The sequence below is a fragment of the Dermacentor variabilis genome, chromosome 3, assembly GCF_050947875.1.
Source record: "Dermacentor variabilis isolate Ectoservices chromosome 3, ASM5094787v1, whole genome shotgun sequence".
Taxonomy (NCBI): domain Eukaryota; kingdom Metazoa; phylum Arthropoda; class Arachnida; order Ixodida; family Ixodidae; genus Dermacentor; species Dermacentor variabilis.
Window position 1 is genome coordinate 181,447,837 of NC_134570.1, and position 13,383 is coordinate 181,461,219.

Sequence of the window (13,383 nt, forward strand, 5' to 3'; positions counted from 1 at the left end):
ACCCGTACGCATGCGGCCATAAACGCGGCAAGATATACGATACATTTTCGGCGTACATTAACAATACTTCAATGTAGTGTGGAAAAAGAAAGAGAATCAGCAGAAATAAAAAGTGGTGCATGCAGCTCAGTTGGCACGCCTCGCAAGCGCGTTTCGAGAATTTCTGCTGCCTATTTCGTGAATGTTACGTCCGTAAAGATGTCCTTGGATCGTCCGCGATAGATGGCTTTAGCTGATCGCGATGGGTAACTCAATATACAACGATTTCTATACGGTTCCAGCCTCGTAGTTCCGGAATCGCACGTGCGCATTCCGGCCCTGAATCCGGCTAGGTATAAGGCGTCTCGGCCGGCTTTGACAGCGCTTAGAACCTTGAGGGTTAAGATAATCGAGGAAAACTGGTCGTTTCGCTCTCCGGAAGGTGTGTGCATACGACTGTGCACATTGCAAGGGCTATTTCAGTACCCTTGAACTTTGTTTGTTAATATCCTGTTAACAACTATAATTTGTGTTGTTCTATTATGCCAAACTGTATGGTGGATCCAAGGGGCCCGGCAGCGTAAGTCGAGCCTTACCACGCACTGATATTGCAACGCCACCAATTAGCTTTGTAGCGAGATAACGAAATCTGTGCACTCCGAGATATATAGTACGCCCTAAGCTAGAACGTGTCAGCAGACTGGCCTCACGATATTTGTTAAAGAGAACAAAAAGAGCCGAACCTCGGAGTAACACGGGGCTCGAACGGTGCCGCTCTAACATCGAAAAGGCTGCAAAATACAGCAGCTGCTGATTCAGAGGGGATGTTTTTATTCAAACACTGTGACCGAGTCTGGTCAATGTTTCAGCAATGTCTGAAGAATGAGGGAGGTTTTAAAAAAAATTATGGAGTCACGATGAGGCCTAAGAGAATGTTTATAGAAGGCTGGTAACATATTGACAAAGTCTAGAAACATGCTTCTATTCAATGTAGGTGGCCAATTGTTGGTGCAATGTTGCTAAGGTGTCTGAAGAAGGGGCTCATGAATTCTTAATAGGATACTTGCAGATAATGTGTGAACGTGCTTCAAATACTTAATGTTAACAGGATGTCTAAAGAAAGCTGTTTCTAAACAGTCGGTATGAAGTTTACAGACAGCCTATGACCACACTTCAATTTAAGGAACTCTAATACGATGTCTAAAGGAAAGTGCTTCTTGACACTTAGTAGGAATTTCACGGAAAACACGGGGAATGCGGGAGATGGAAATTCAAGACGATGAACAAAACGTGAACAAGGTGAAAGCAGGAGCCAACGTTTCGACAAGTGGACTTGTCTTCATCAAGGTGACGTATGCTTTCCTCGCCAGAGTATATATAGGTCGGGTTCTTCTAAAGAGGAGAGGGTGTAATGCGGTAGGGTGCGGCAACGAGGGAATACGTGGTGCCACACCTATTTTCAATTTCCGTCCTTTTGTCGATTACAAACGTTCTGTTCTTAGTACGCGTGGCGAATTCGCTGTTATAGGAGTCTAATCTTCTAGTATAGCTATATTATTTTTTTTTTCCTTTAGCATCCCTTCGGGACCGCAGATGACACGTATGTACAAGCATAGAGAGATATAGCGGACATCTCAAGGAGGTAAAAACAGAACGAAATAGAATTGCAAAACCGCTTTGTCACGCGAAGCGCACAATATCCCGACTCACTAAATTCGCCTACACCAATGCATCTCAGTCTTCTAGCCATCGATGTCACATGACTTGACCAGCGGCCTTTCAGAGAACTGCTTAAGAAGGCTTCTATCTTTTACATAGTGGAATTTCGACAACAATAGATTCTGCGTATTAAACTGGGTCAACTGGCAGTTGGCTCACGTGATGGTTGCCAAGCAAGACGATGTTATCGTAATTAGAATTTCGTTCCATTAACTATGCATTCGAAATAGCACTATGCTCTTTCGAAATAAGTTTGTTCCGATTGCACTTCATTTTATTTGGGGCATCTAGGTTTGCATTTCCAGGGCACGTCCCTTGCGGCTCATACACACGGGAAAGGTTATCTTGGGATAAGCCTTCACACTGCATTGAAGTGCTGACACTCCCAGTCACAAATTTGTGTTGCGAATATTGCTTCAATTTCATCGCTGCTGAATTTTAGGAAGCCGCTTATGACCGGTAGGTTGTCAGGTAGTGCCTGTCTAATCGTTTTAGTTTTTGTGCACGCCTCGAACAGGGCACCTACAATGGTACCAATGTATGCAATAATACAAGCGGACCCAGTCTACTCATTCGAGGTCTACCAGTATTCAAGTACGGTAGTTCCTGAAATTTATCTGCAAAAGATAGCAAATCTTACCTGGGAAAACACGGGGAAGGCGGTTAATGGAAATGCAAGACAATGAGCAAAACGAGAACAGTGTGAATGCGGTAGCCAGCGTTTCGACAAGTGAACTTGTATTATTCAAGGCGAGATATGCCTTCCGTGGCACCGTATATATAGGTATGGTTGTTCTAAAGCTGAACGGGGATAAGGTGGGTGGATGGTTGCGGCAGAGACGGAAGGTGCGTTATCGGCGATAACGTAGAATTGAGAATAAAGGAGTGCTGCACACAGAACCGGCGACACGGCTAGTCACATGGTGAGTCACGTGTCGGCCGCGTGTCAGTCGGTGTGTCATCGCATGCAAAGCACTTCTCTATTATCTGCTCCGCTGAAAGTCGTGGGCAATCGTTTCTCTGGAACAAATAACAAAAGGAGCGGCAGAAAACGGTGTTCGTGAAAAAAAATAAAAATTTACTGAAACGGAATAAATATATAAATACAAGAAAAAAAAGGAAACAAAGGCAGGGAAAAAAGCCGCTGTGCAACCAAACTGAGCGTTGTTGCCTATAGCTTCAAATTTAGTATAGCGAATAGATTCTAAAGCTCCCTTCGAAAAGTTTATATCTATTGGTTGAAATGTCTTGAACTTACGGATGACGTATTTGATGGTGACGTGCTCTGTACTTTCTGTCTCGTTCAGAACGAAAATTTGATGGTAAGATGTGGAGTTTAAGTTCTTAAAGTTACGACCTGGGTGGTTGATATTCTCACGTGGTAGTGACATATGAAGAACACAGTAGCAATATTGTTGAAGTTGAAACTAACATTTATTGGGAGAATCTGTGCCCGCAAAAGGAAGTTACATTTAAAGAACGGCGACAGCGGTGTACATAGTCGGCGATGTGAAAGTATGATCAGCGGGTCAAGCGCATCGGCTTTTATACATCAGTGGTCGAATGTTCCAGAGAAATCGCTGGGACGTGCGTGTCTTCGGCGAAGTTCTACACCATTCGCGTCGCGCAAACATGCAATCAGATTACACAAGGTTCGGTGACAGACAGCGGATGGAACCATCGATAACATTCCAGAAACTTCCTATACATGCTGGTGCCTCCTGCGCTGTGCGATAACATTTTTAGGCGGTAAAACGTAGTCAGCCGATAAAGATGAACGAGTACACGTGTCAATATGCTCAGTGACGGCTTTGTGAAGCTATGTAGCTGTGTCCACGCGATGTTCGTTTAATCTGACGCTCATTGATTGTCCCGTTTCACTGACGTATTGTTTCTTACAGAAGAACCATTCAAATATAATATCGCATCCGAACTTGTACAAGTAAAGCTAGTTTTCACTTCGTGTGTACAACTATTTTCGGTGCTTTTACTTTAATGTCACCTTGAAGACGCCTGCAGGTTTTGCACCTGGGGCGAAAACGTGCTTTTATTACAGTGGAATGATGTTGGCTGACTTTTGTGAGCACTAACATGTCTTTAAAGTTTCTGTTGCGGGGATAGGTAACCCTTGGTACATCCAGGAACACTTTTCTCCGACGCTCGTTACTTGATAATATTGGGCAGTATTTTCGCAGAATGTTGTTTATGTTTGGAAGGGCATTAGAATATTTTGTTATAAAAGCTGGCGGTCTGTCAGATTCTGGTGTACGCTGTTTCTTAGTTAACTCCGACTGTTTCTCCAATCTTGACGCCACATCAGAATATCTGTCGAGAGTAACTTGTGGATAGTTTTTTTCGCAGCGTTCGTTTAAGGTCATTTAGGTGGTAGATATAATCGTTTTCTTCGATGCGGATTCTTCCTATTCGTTTCACTTGTCCTACAGAAATTACTTGCTTGCAGTATCGCGGGTGATGACTGTTGTCAAGACATTGCTGGCTATCCGTAGGCTTCCGTTAAAGTGTCGTTCTCATGTTTCCGTTTTCTATGTATACCCTTGTGTGGAGAAAGTTGCTTTCATTCGGAGAGTGGTGAGCTGCAGATTTAATACTCGGGTAAAAGCGATTGAAACATCTAAATAGGTCGGCGAACGCGCCTGTGCCGTGCTCTCATATTATAAATATTGTCACAGCCTAGTAGGAGACGGGAAAGCCGGTGTCGAGGACGTGTAAAAGCACTTTATCAGCGCAGTCAACGCGACTTCGTTGTCGTCTCTGTTTTTCTACTCGCGCGCTACTTCAGCGTAGTTTTCATCGTCTGGAACATACCCGCGGCGACCATAGAGGATGTGACATTTGCGCCTCCTTTCAAAAGGAGGCATCGTCACGACGCACCAACGTCCGAAGGCTGTGCACATACGGTGCAAAGTTGAGGTCATGAGGAAAAGTATGGCTTCATACGAAGGACGTGCACAAACTCGGGCAGATGCCGCTGGTGTTTGGAGCAGTTATAGCTATGGGGGACAACTTCATAGTTCACATCGCTGATGCGGCGCAGAACTGCGTACGGGCCGAAGTATCTTCGCAGGAGCTTCTCAGACAGCCCCCGCCGACGAATCGGAGTCCAGACCTACACCTGGTTACCGACGTTGTATGTGACGGGTCTGTGCCGAATATTGTAGTGTCGGGCATCGTATTCCTGTTGTTCTTGGATTCGGAAACGCGCAAGCTGCGTGGCTTCCTCTGCGCGTTGCGTAAACTCCTCAGCCCCAGTATCGTCATTACCGCACTCGTGTGGCAGCATTGCGTCCAACATTGTTGTCACTTCCCGGCCGTAAACGAGGTTGAAAGGCGTCACGCGTGTTGTCTCTTGGCGCGCCGTATTATTCGTAAATGTAACGTATGGTAAAATCTCGTCCCTGTTCTTATTGTCGACATCGATGTACATACTAATCATGTCGGCCAGAGTCTTATTCAAACGTTCTGTCAGCCCATTGGTTTGGGGATGATAAGCCGTGGCCTTTCGTTGAGTGGTACCACTCAGTCGCAAAACGGTGTCCAGAAGCGCAGCCGTGAACGCAGATCCTCTGTCTGTTATGACCACTGCGGGAGCGCCATGCCTTAGAACGACGGCTTCGATGAAATATCGCGCTGCTTCGGCTGCTGTTCCACGTTGGATAGCACCTGTTTCGGCGTATCGAGTAAGGTAATCTGTCACGACGATTATCCATCTATTTCCGGCAGTGGACAGTGGAAACTGACCTAAAAGGTCCATGTCAATTTGTTCGAACGGCGCTTGCGGTATCTGGACAGGATGCAGCAGTCCAGCTGGCTTGCCGGGTAGGGCTTTGCGGCGCTGGCAGTCCAGGCATGTCTGTATGTAACATATCGCCATCGACGAAGTCTTGGTCAATAGTACTTTAGCCTAAGTTTTTCCAATGTACGGGTGTAACCCAAGTGACCAGCGGTCGGCTCGTTGTGACAGGCATGTAGGACTTCGTCGCGAAGAGATGCGGGAATAACGATTAGGTAGCTGCTGCCACTAGGTGAAAAGTTCTTTTTTATAGAGAACGTCGTGGCGTAAGCAAAACGAAGGCAGCCCTCTCGCGAATAACCTAGGCACGCTGCTTGTTTTTCCCTCCAAGTAATCCAAAAGAGGAACCATTTCTGCGTCCTCGCGTTGATGGCGTGAAACGGCGACAGTATCTACCACGCCTAGAAAAGCCGCGTCATCATCGTCGTGCCCTGCAGTCTCAAGAGGAGACCGAGAAAGAAAGTCGGCGTCGGTGTGTCGTTTCCATGATTTGTAGACAACCGTGAAGTCGAACTCTTGGAGCTCAAGACTTCAGCGCGCAAGGCGACCAGCTGGATCTTTTAAATTGGCCAGCCAGCAAAGTGCATGATGATCACTGACAACGGTGAAACACCGACCATACAAATATGGCCGAAATTTCAGGACGACCCACACCAGTGCGAGGCATTCTTTTTCAGTAGTGGAATAGTTAGCCTCCGCCATTGATAGCGTCCTGCGGGCGTAAGCAATCACTTTTTCGGTGCCATCCAGCCGCTGACCAAGCACTGCGCCTAGGCTGGCATTACTAGCGTCGGTATGAAGAATCGTAGGAGCGTCGTCATCAGAGTGTGCGAGCACGGGAGGCGTCTGAAGCCGTTGCCGTAGGTCCTCAAATGCCTGTTGCTGGCCTTCACCCCACACGAAGGGGACATCTTCTGTGGTGAGATGTGTTAATGGCAATGCCATGCGCGAAAATTCCGCAATAAAGCGTCGGTAGAAGGCGCAAAGGCCCAGAAAACGTCGCACGGCCTTTTTATCTGATGGCGTTGGGAAATTAGCAACGGCAGAGATTTTATCAGGGTCAGGTCACCTTCACGACTAATAACGTGCCCAAGAAATTGGAAGTTCTTCAAAGCCAAAATGACACTTTTCAGGTTTTAAGGTTAGACCAGCTAAGCGTATTGCTTCAAAGACCGTCTTTAGTCTCCGTAAGTGTTCCTCGAATGTGACGGAGAAAACAATCACGTCGTCGAGGCACACCAGACAGGTTTGCCATTTGAGGCCTGAGAGTACCGTGTCCATTATTTGCTAAAACGTTGCTGGCGCAGAACACAAACCGAAGCGGAGCACCTGAAATTCATAAAGTCCATCGGGCGTCACAAAAGCGGTCTTCTCACGGTCACTCTCATCAACTTCTATTTGCCAGTAGCCGCTTTTGAAGTCCATCGACGTAAAGTAACGTGCGTTTCGTAGTCTGTCCAGGGAATCGTCGATACGCGGTAGCGGATAAACATCTTTCTTTGTGATCTGGTTGAGTTTTCGATAGTCGACGCAGAAGCGCAGGCTAGCGTCTTTCTTTTTCACCAATACGACAGGCGATGCCCAAGCACTCTTAGATCGCCGAATAACCCCGTCCTCAAGAATCGTCTTCACTTGGGTTTGTATTGCCTCGCGCTCTTTTGGTGCTACACGATAAGGATTCTGCCGAATTGGTCTGGCGTCGGTGACAATACGGTGCTTAGTGAGCGGCGTCTGGCTGACTCCTGACGTTCATGAGAAGCAGCTCTTCAACTCATCGAAGAGCTCAAGAAGGCTCTTGCGTTCGACGGGTGACAAGGCGGGACTAATGTCAACCACAGGGCCAGGCATAGCCATGGTCGACGTCGCATGCTCCACTGAGAGGCAGCCTTGTACTGAGGTAAATTCGTCGAAGTAAGCAACAGCCGTGCCTTTAACAATGTGTCGTCGTTCCCTGGTAAAATTCATCAGCAGGAGTTCAGCACGTCCATCGTCTATGTTAATTATGGCCCTGGCGATGGAAACGCCTTGACTGAGTACCAGTGCGTCAATATGTTCGGGGACGCCAGTCCCGGTGTTCAAGTTGTCGCAGATTACAGGTACGAGGGAACAGCTTCGCGGCGGAAGCGTGACGTCGTCGTCGGCGATACGTAAGCGGGGTCGCTAGTGTTCCGCGGGGTCGACGTCGTCTGAACTCGTAGAAAATGTGACGACGAGGTCACGGACAATAATCACTCCACCGTACTCTCTCAAGAAATCCATCCCCAATATAAGTTTCTTACAACACTCAAAGAGAATGACGACGGCGGCGACAAAGGTTGCAGCGGTGATTACTATCCTGGCTGTGAATTTTCCAATCGGCGTCATCAACTGGCCGCCGGCAGTTCTGATGTTGGGCCCGGTCTACGGGGTCTCCACTTTTCTCAGCCTATCGGCCAGCTTTTTACTTATTATTGAAAAATACGGCGTCGGTTACAGGGGGTGTGGTTGGAGTCGTCGGCGTTGTAGAGTCGTCGATCTTCGGAGATGGGGGCTCTTGGATATCTAGCCGGTTTGCAACCTCACCCCCGGAGGTCGCTGCGTCTAGTTTCCCCGGCACGGGCTAGGGGACGTCCTCCTAGAGGCGTCAGGAAAATCGCGACGGGTAGGTGGGGTGTAACGAGCCGGAGAAGGGGAACGCGATCGAGGCGTCGCTGAACCTTCCGGCCGAAAGTTTGTAGTATTTTCGTCGCAGGAACGTGCAGCATCAAACACAGGGTAATTGCAGTTGTGAAACCTTGGATACCCAGCTGCGCGGTAGTGGCACGCGCAGTAAACATGCCCTGCTTCGCCGCAATGAAAGCATAGCGGCCGGCGGTCAGCGGTGCGCCACAAATCGGTCTTTCGAAGCGAGTAGCCGGCAGGGGATTCGCCGTAAGACTGAGGCGCAGCGATCGGCTGGCGGCCACACGGCATAGCTGGCGGCGGCTGTGACTGTCGAAAATAGGGCGTCGGGGGTGGCGGTGATGGCTGCGTCGTAGTGGTTGACGGTGTCAGCAGCATCGAAGTGGCGGGAGGTGGACGACAGACAGCTTCCACGTAGGTTAATGGTCGCGGCACCGCCTGCCGGTCGGGCGACGAAAAGGCCTGTCGAACTTGCTCCCGAACGATATCAGCAACAGAAGCCACCGCTGTGCCATAGAAGAAATCCCGAGCTGCCGGATCTCCTCTCGCACAATCTCTAGGGTGACTTCCCGCAGAGACGTGCTGCAGCTCTCAGATAGAATTGAAGCATTCACCGGTGCGTTCTTGCGATCATATTGGTGGTACCGTTGCTGTAGTGCCCGTTCTATAGCGGTAGTCTCCTTGGTGAATTCGGCCACTGTCATCGGTGGGTTCCTCACGATTCCCGCAAACAGTTCCTCCTTCGCTCCGTGCAAGAGATAGCGTAACTTCTTTTCTTCGGCCATCTCAGGGTCTGCTCTGCGAAAAAGACGGGTCATATCTTCTGCAAACATGGCAACGCTCTCGTTTGGTTTTTGTAAACGGGATTCATGCAGGCGCTGCGCGTTGTCTCTTCTGTCGCTACTAGTGAATGTGTCTGGCAGCTGGGTGCGGAAGGCATCCCATATTGTCCAACTTCTCTCCCGGTTCACAAACCACGTCCGCGCACTGTCTTGAAGCGCAAAATAGACATTAGCCAGCTTTTGCTGGGAGCTCCAGTCATTATAACTGGCGACACGCTCAAATTGCTCCAGCCAATCTTGGGCATCTTCAAAAGCGTCACCATGGAAACTTTCCGGGATCTTAGGATTCTGTAGCGTCATCTGCGATCGAGTTGCAGTAGCCATGGCTGAAGTAGGTAGACGCGTTTCTACAGGGTCCTGCGAAGGGTTGAACTCGGGCGTCAGGCCTAGCAGGCGGCGACTGTACCGGTGAACAGGAGTTTCGACGAATGCAGGTGATTCCGTGTTCGATGTATGGCTCCGCGAAGGGGTGCCGCGAGCATGAGGCAATCCTACCCCGCACCTCCACCAGTGTCACAGCCCAGTAGCAGACGGGAAAGCCGGTGTGGAGGATGTGTAAAAGCACTTTATCAGCGCAGTCAACGCGACTTCGTTGTCGTCTCTGTTTTTCTACTAGCGCGCTAATTCAGCGTCGTTTTCATCGCCTGGCACATACCCGCGGCGAACATAGAGGCTGTGGCAATATGTCGTCAATGTAACGCAGATAGGTGTAGGTTTTTAAAGGGAGGATTTCAATGGATCTGCAACAAGCTGTCCCACGAAATGTTCGCGTACGCGGTAGCGAATGGGGTTCCCATGCTAGTGCTCAAAGTTTGCAAATAGTGAACAGAATTGAATTCGAAATAGTTGAGCGTGAGAGCTAACCTAAGGAGTAACATGTACACTTGAGGAGCGTGCTCTTTGGGAGTGACTGTGAGGGATTTCGACACGGCTTCAATTATTTCACTCTGCGTATGTTAGCGCTACGGCCATAAACTTGCAAAGCGAATAGAAAAGCGCGGTAGGAAAGAATTCGGTTAGCGTTGGTGCCGTCGATAATTCAAAGGAAGTGCGGCATGTCTAGAACAAAAGATGGGAGGGTGGTGGGGGTGTTTTGACAGGAGGTGATTTAAGAATTTGGATAGTGACTCGGTAGCTGTATTGATATTAGACACTATAGGCCGACCTGGGATTTCTGCTGTAAATATTTCTTCTACGGAAACCTTGTGTATTTTAAGAGAAGAAAAAGTTGCCTGCTTCTTTCTTCATGGGCATTGTGAAGCGATACTCAGATTGCGTGATTGGTTCCCTGGACAGGAGCTCCGCGATTGTGCTATGCACAGTATTGATGAAGTCCGAAGTTCGGTTGAAGCAGAGTTTTCTGCAATGGGTGTCGTTGCTTATTTGTTTCGAGGCCTCATTTTTGTGCTTCTGAATAGTCCATATTACAATACTGCCGCCTTTGTCTGCTGGTTTTGTTACAAAATCCAGGCTTGGGTCTGTTCAGCTTCCGGTATCCACGTGCTGGGTGGTCTAAGAAATTCTCTATCCTGTTTTCCTACGTCTGGCCTATCAAACAAGACTGCCTTGATGCGCATGCGTCTTGAAAACTGTTATATCTTTGTGGAGTTCGTATTCACTTACTGTGTTATTCGGGGACAAAACGTTAAACCGCGTTTCAGGAATTCAACTTCATCGGAGGTTAGACCCTGGCATATATCTACTAGGTTGATGCAGTGCTCTGGATGCTCGCTTGTAGCACTTTCGGTGGGCTGTGTGCTGTAACGGTTAAATTGGTTTCAGTGGCCGGATTTGCAGCTCTCTTGCTTCTGTGTTGGTATTTATCAAATAATTTTTCTTCCTTAGTTTCGAGGAATTGTTCAAATTCTCTTTCTTCCCATTCGGATAAATTTGTGCTGTGGAGCTGATTAGTAATTATGGTAAGTTGTTCCTTGCAGACTTCTTCGAGAATATCAATTAATGAAAGCGATGCATTTTCTAGGACAGCATTCCACTTCAATATTAGCCTGGAGGGCAAAGCGCGGAGAGCACATCTAACCTTAACTCGGGTGACTTTTGGGGATTTTCCTGTGTTAATTACAGCTAGTGTAAATTTTTAGGGAAGATCTGTAATTTTTCCTTTGGCGGCTAGTTTTCTGGATTAGAGGAAAGGGCGATATCTATTGTTGCGTGTGCTATCCGTAGTACGTGGTAATCATTTGTGGGTGGTTGTCGGGGCCTGCGCCCATGTCTGTCTGTGTATCTGCTTATTGAAGCATGTAGCCCTTTGCGTGAAGGCTTCGCGGGTTGTTGTGGGCTTCCGTTGTTCGGGAGGTCTTAGTACCACGTCCACCGCCTGTGTAGATACTTCTTGGCCTCTAGCTTTGATGGGACTTCCGTGCGAGGTGTTCTTGAAGATTGCAAGCGTGTGTTTCTGTATTGTAGCTAACTGGGATGGAGACTTGACTGTTGTTGGCTGAGTCGATTTAAATGGGTTCATGACCCTGTACTGGATCTTTTGTTATGATTTGTTGAATTGATAATTTGTCCCTCTCACCCGGCTGCCTTTCGTTGCCTATCATTCTAGCTGGACGACGTGCCAAACGAATTATTATTGGAAACGGTATTTAAAAATTATAATTTAAATAATTTAAAAATTATATTAGAATTTTTTATTAGCGATTTTTTTTCCTGTTTCTTGTACGAACGAGTCTACTGCTCTAGAGTCTGTAGCGCATGCAGTGATCACAAAACTGCCGCGCGACTGGCCGCTCGTGGAACTTTTCGTGTATTAGCAGGGCTTCTTTCACACTTGGGATGGTACATTTATGTAGCACGTATTTTGCAACAGATAGCTGTATGGGAGGTTTTTCATGTCGGCCTATAGTTTTTTTAATTGAGGCTTTGAATGTATACATAACATTTCAAAAGTAGAATAATTATTTAGAATAATGATTTAATTAGGCGGAATGAAAAAAATAATTTGAGTATGTCCAAGTGACGCAAACAACATTACCTTGGTTATGTCCACCTACGTGGCAGTCGCATATCCTTAAACTCCGGGCATATATTTAACGATATCTTTAAGCTAGAGTTAGCTAGGAGACCCTATATATGCAGGGATAATAGTGAGTCCGCTCAAACTATTTCTGGTATTTGGCGGTATAAGTATGTCAGCGCATATGGATGTATACCCCTCATAAGGCACAGCATAGCAGGTTTAATACCTATGAACCCGCACGAAATGAAGCGAGGGCAAAATGGAGAAGATGCCGTGCACTGAGGTTGCGCTGTACGCGTCGTAAAACGAGGCAAACAGATTACATAGTAATGTACAAATAGCAATAATAACACCAAAATGTTAGCGTCAAGCAAGCCTCTTTTTTATTGCGGTAATATCAATGATTATCGTGGCGTAGCAGTGGTACTAGAGTGTGTATTATTGAAGGAGGAGCTCAACTCAGTCATCAAACAATATCCTAACATCGTTGTTCAATGTGCGGAGCTTTGGTCAAATCTTGTCCAGAAAAAAAAAATATACAGAAATATTGAAAACCACGCAAATAGAAGCTACGAACTGCAGTGTACGAATGCAGCTACAGCGAAGAACAACTCAGAAATTGGTTCACAGGGTGCGCAAGGGCCTTTATATACAGTGTACTGGAAAAGAAAACAAAAACAACATAAAGAAGGGCGCTGTGATAACCTAAGTACACAAGTTAGTACATACATTGTAGAATTTAGTCGGTCTTTATGACATGAGGGTTATTTTTTTCTTTTCTGCACGAAACAAACTTTCAAGTGTGTGTACAAAGCTGGACAGTAAGCCACTGTCAGAAAAGTCGAATCAACAAGATTCAACCCGTGGCTCCATTAGTTAAATGTAGTGTTTCCGTGGTTTCTCTAACACGCGTTCACGTGTGCGTAGGCCAAGCGGTCGTTATATCAGTACCCGTTTATCGGTACCCTCAAAATACCATGCGTCCGTACTTGACAGACCACTGTTCAATGTCCGGTTGCTTGTTGTCATTCAATGACGCCACAATATTTCTACACCACAATAATCAGCAAATTACGGAGGTTATCCAGACCCTTCACATCGCCGGATATAAGAACATCTGTATACGCCAGACATCTGTCATGGTGCACGATAAAGAACTACTTTTTTTCTCCAAGGCTTGTATACACGTTGACGCGTAATTAGAACTTAAATAGAAGACTATGCTTTTGTAGGTCTCTTTTTTTCATTCATATGAAGTGTTTTTTTTCTATCACTTGATTTTGGGCTGTAGTGCCTATTTAGAACTGCGTTTTCCAAAAGAAATATTTGTTGTGAGTGCAACGTTTGTGTCGTCTCCTACTTCCTTCTACTGTTTTCTGTGCGCTGCCCTG

At 46.9% G+C, this 13,383-nt stretch overlaps 1 protein-coding gene across 2 annotated transcripts in view; it reads right to left on the reverse strand.

Moving 5' to 3' along the window:
- Positions 1–13,383, reverse strand: part of LOC142576556 (uncharacterized) — a 124,096-nt gene that overhangs the window by 33,762 nt on the left and 76,951 nt on the right. Inside the window, exon 1 of one of the 2 annotated variants that reach the window (XM_075686729.1) lies at positions 2,339–2,454. The exons of the other annotated variant lie outside the window; for it this stretch is intronic. The gene's annotated coding sequence lies outside the window, so the exon portion shown is untranslated. Of the gene's footprint in view, positions 1–2,338; positions 2,455–13,383 lie in introns of those variants that run through there. 2 annotated transcript variants of the gene reach the window in all.